This window comes from Phocoena sinus, chromosome 18 (assembly GCF_008692025.1).
Source record: "Phocoena sinus isolate mPhoSin1 chromosome 18, mPhoSin1.pri, whole genome shotgun sequence".
NCBI lineage: Eukaryota > Metazoa > Chordata > Mammalia > Artiodactyla > Phocoenidae > Phocoena > Phocoena sinus.
This window is the reverse complement of record NC_045780.1, coordinates 21,946,893-21,951,953: the sequence shown is the minus strand read 5'-3', so window position 1 is coordinate 21,951,953 and position 5,061 is coordinate 21,946,893. Positions and strand designations below refer to the sequence as shown.

The window sequence follows — 5,061 nt, the reverse complement described above, 5'->3', positions numbered from 1 at the left end:
CAGCACTTTCCAAAAAAAACTAAGAAAAGAAAGACCTTCCCTCTTAGTTGAAGGAGCTGTGGGAAATAAGTATGGAGCCGGTTGTGCTCAGATCCCTGCCATGTGGAAACAGCTGGTCCATAATAGATGAGAATAAATCTGACACCCGGAGAGACAGAGAGACGGACACTGGTTCTGGTTGTCCCTGAGGCCAGCCACATCACTCCACTTTCCACAGTTTGGTTATATAAGCCAATCATTCTCCCTCAGGCCTGAACTAGTTCCAGTGGCTTTCTGTAACTTGGAACCTAAGATGTTCCTTGAGACAATACAGTCCTTGTCCGGCTCACACATTCCCTCAGCACAGGTTTATTAAGTATTTACTTCATGCAGGGCACTGGCCTGGGAGCACACGCTCTAGCGGGGGGCCATCGCAAGTGTGGTAAATGCAGTGAGAAAGAAACACGCAGACCAAAGCATCTCCCCCACTGTCAGAGAAGCAGGAGAGCCTTCTGGAGGAAATGACATCTAAGTTAAGACCTGAAGTTAGAGAGGAATTGGTATCAGAAGAGAGGTATACAAGATGCTAAGGGGAATCAGAAGATATTCCCATCAGGAGTCTCCCAGCAGGAGAGGTAACAGGAGTCTCCCAGCAGGAGAGGTAAGGGATGCTCTGTGAAGGACTGGACATTTGAATTAAGCCTTAAAGGATGGATAAGATGCAGATATTTAGAGAAAGGACACAGGAGCATTTCAGTAGAGGAAAAATTGAGCAAAGGCCAGATACAGGGCAAAGTGAGAAATTAACTGAAACCTGGGGTGCACAGAGGGAAGCGGTAGAATCAGGTTGTAAAGGTAAGTTGGGAGCACATGGCAGGCCAAAGCCCTGAAGGTGCAGGGGAGCGGCACGCTCAGCTCCATGCTGTGACGGGCAGTAGGATGTGAGATAGAAAAGATGGGTGAGATGGGGGTCAGAGAAACCAGTTCGGTATCTACTGCAATAGTCCAGGGAACAGATGATCTGCCCAGCACAGTGGCAGGGGAAATAGATAAGAACGTACCTCGCATCGCTGAAGAGGTAGAAATGATCAGACTTAACACTGTGATTAGAAGTAGAGAAAGAGGAACTAAACATGATAACGATGACAGTGATGATAATGGTGGTGATGGCAACAAATTGTCATCGGCCCCAAACTGGGCCAAGCACTTTATATGCATTACCTTATCTAATCTTCACAACCTTATAAGGTAGGTCCAATTATTACCCCTATTTTATAGTCTAGGAAACTGAGGAACAGAGAGATGATGTAATTTGCACAGAGATTCTGAATAACACGTTTTTAAAAAAAGGAATCCAGGCAGAAGAGACTCAAGAAGGAGGACAAAGTCATTGCTGCGTAGAATGAGGGTAAGCTGCCTATCTGCGTGAAGCTGAGCCCAAACTTCGGTTTGAATGCATCCCTGCCAGACAGCAATAGTCTTACCTACATTTTCTTCATGAGTACCCAACAAAGTACAAAATCCCAAGGTTTCTTAAGTCTTGACTGCTACCCCATACACCATGCCTGTCACTCTGTGACAAAAGGAAATTAAATTCATCTGATCAGCTTTGTTTTTCACAAAGCTATGTGGGATGATTACCCAGTACTCTGTGGTCTTCTACGTGTTTGCAGATTGATTTTTTGATTATTTGTTCCAGTGATTTTCCAAGTATTAAGTGTTTTGCCAAGTTGTTCAGCTCTACAACGTGGGTCAGTTAAAAAATTCATATTTGCCTTCCCTTTCCTGTATTAATATGAAGTGTTAATGTTGCAATTATTTAGGAAATTTTTTGCATGCAACATGTATCTCTCAGGGAGCATACATACAAGTCTATGTGACTCTATATACCCATGTGGGTGGGCATAAAGCGATATCTATGCAGACTCCCCCAAAGTTTATGACCATATATAAAAATAAAAGCATACTGAGAACCTATGACTAGTTCAAATATCCCAAATAAAGATCATCACTTTCTAGAAATGTCTGTATGGGGAATTAAAAAAAAATTTTTTTTAACTCAAAACTTCAAACAGGAAAACTGTTACGACCGTGAACACTGACCAAAATCAAGATATGGCAGAATTTTAAAAATTCATCTTCTCAGCACCCGGTGGTGCAGGAGGGAGTGGTTTCAGCCAGGACACCATGAAAGATTCAATTTGGGGGGACAATCTAAAACACAATCTAACAATCTAGAACACAATCTAAAATCCAGTCCTAGGGAATCAGAGGCATAAAATCCGGGACCCAATGCTTCCTGGGTAAAATGAGGAGCTCCATTAAATGACTGCAGAGGGCATTTGCAGCTCAAATAGTCTGTGAATCTAAAGACTGATTAGGAAGGTGATTAATGAAAATTACTGCGAAATGTTCTGCAAAAGTACAAGGCTGTAAAATGCCAACTATAACTCTAGCAACCATCTCCCCACAAACTTAAGCTCTTTTCATTTAGTTAAGTATATGTCTATAGAAGTATCTACTATGCTCTGCATCTCTTAATTATTCTATGCATCCAAAGGAAGCTTTTGTCAAATCCGTGAGGCCACAAGTCTATTTTATGGAAATGAACGATTCATAGGATGAGTAGATTTAACAGCCTTCATGTGAATGGAACTCACCTGCCATATGAAAGCAAGTTTTAAGACAAACCAAAACCAAAACCACAGCCCCTCAGTGGCAGCCCTCTCCATCAGCCAACTTCCCCCCTTACTCATTTTAGGCCCAGGAGCCCTGAGGACTGCATTGTTCCTTGTTGTTTTCCTAGACCCTAAATAAACTCTAAATAGTCCCTTTATTAAACTCCGTTAAGAATGTCACAGTTTCCTACTGGGCCCCTGGCTGATACAGACATAATAATAATATCTGATAACAAAATAAGGATTAAATTGAGAAAGGCGTGTAAAACATTTATCCTAGTTCATAGTACATGCTCAATAAATATTACTTCTTATTATTATGTTTTTTATTTTCCTATCAATTCTGTCCTACTCGATTCAATAAATGCAGATCACCTGCTGATGATCAATTTCTTCTCCAAGCTCTTTATTTAGGAATTTTGAATAAGCATATATTTAGCCTAGTATTTTTCTCATGAAGGATGGCATTTTTGTGTCCCTTAAAATCCCAAAGGACTTTAAAAAGAGAGCAAATTTCAAACGAAGTCATGTGGATGCCAAGTCTTTTTCACAGCCGTTTCTCAGGGTTAAAGGCAGTCTGGGAACAAATTGGGGAAGCTTCAAAGCGTTCAACACCAGTGGGAAAGAAGTGTGGCTTCTAAATGCCTGGAGAGTTTTCCTAATGGCAAATGGTTGGAGAGGTAAGCAAGCTAAACGATTACAGCAGAGGATGCACTTATTTGGGTAACAGTTGGAAACTGTCTCGTCACACATCAGTACTAAGATTTCTAACTCTAGAGAGCTTATTGAGCCTATCATGAATTCTTGAAGTTTTTTCAACAGAATGTGTCAAATAAATATGTTAGGGCATGAGAAGAAAGTGCTGTTTTTGCCATTGCCTCACTCTTCAATATTTGTAATAACCTAATTTTCTTTTTTCCTCCCTCACCGCCCCCCGCTTCCTCCCGCAATAACTGGTTTAGTGAGCTTTTTGAATCACAAACACAATCTATTGTACCCTGAACTACTCTGCCCTCAATAGTATGTCTTTTCCGGAAATCTTGCTGTCCTTCTCAAAGGAATGGCTTTAGGCAACTTAAAAGCCCTATAATGTCCTACACTATGGCTTTTCTTTTTCTTTCACAGAAGAGCACTTTTTGGTCATTAGTTCCATATTCACAGTACAAGGAGAAATTACGCAGAAAAACCAGCTGAAACATATATCTTAGCACGGAACCGACTGGCTCCCTGCTCCTCAGATTTAAAGACTTATTTCAAAAGCTAACTTGGCACTGTTCCGAGTTACTTCCTTTCCTCCTGCTTCTGCCAGCGGACCAGGTTTGCGTCGGCTGTGTGCCGAAGCCCGCTCTAGAGCAGACCTTGATTCCCTCCAGCTTCATTCTCTCCTGGCTGCTCTGAAATGGGGTTACAGCGTTTTCTAAAAGCACTAATCTAGTCCCCCCACGCTCTAGTTAAGGGGGGTTTGAATTGCTTTTCTTTTGTCCTAAAAGGTCAGAAGTTCCCACACCGGGAGTCGAACCCGGGCCGCCTGGGTGAAAACCAGGAATCCTAACCGCTAGACCATGTGGGAAACGACGATAACCAGTGCAAATCTAGACAAATTATGTCTTTAGCCTCAGCTTCCTCCCGCCCCGCCTCTTCCGTCAACCTTTGTTAGACCTGCTTCTGCGCATGCGGAGATGCCTTCCGGCCCGCCCTCTATTCTTCCGCGCTATGAGGAGGGCGCTCGAATCTCTTCTTCCACGTTCGCGTCTTTTATGACCTCATCCAGTCTCCTGATTTTTAGACACCACGTATACACCGGTGTAGATTCTAGATTGATGAGTCATTATTCATAATTTCTCACAAGAAATGGGCAGACCACCAAAGGACTGACATTCCTTTGGAAGGACGTAAAAGCGCCTCCGCAGAGGCCGGAGTGGGCTGGGCGCCGGGTCCCTGGCGGCCGCTGACCAGCCGCGGGGTAGCCGCTCGCAGCGCAGCAGACCCGCCTCGGTGCAGCCGGGCAGACCCGCACGCCTGAGGAAACGTACGGGCCGCGTCCCCTGGTCCGCCAAGCCCGGGTGTCCCCAGCGCCCGGGGTGTGTCCCTCTCCCCTCCGCACTGTGCGGGGCCGTACGCAGCCCCCGTCCAGTCCCCAGAAACTTTCCCTTTCCTCTCAAGAAACAAGAGGCAGGGCTGCCTGGAAGCCCGGAACAGTCCAGGTTCTGTTGACTGAACGGTAAAAGGCAGGATTCGTGTCACTGAAAGTAGGCGTTGGTGGTCTGTGAACGTACTTTAAAAAACCGGAGAAAGTCCCTCATTGCCAGCAGGCGTGATTGAGGGAAGGTCCCCGCGGTTTCCCAGCCCGGTCTCGGCTGGAAGCAGCATCTCTCCGGGCACAGTTTCTGCCTTACAACCGGCC

General features: G+C 44.7%; 1 non-coding gene across 1 annotated transcript; it reads right to left on the bottom strand.

Moving 5' to 3' along the window:
• Positions 1 to 4,155: 4,155 nt before the first annotated feature.
• On the bottom strand, positions 4,156 to 4,227 carry TRNAE-UUC. Its single transcript has one exon. It is a non-coding gene; the product is annotated as a tRNA-Glu (tRNA).
• Positions 4,228 to 5,061: the final 834 nt, after the last annotated feature.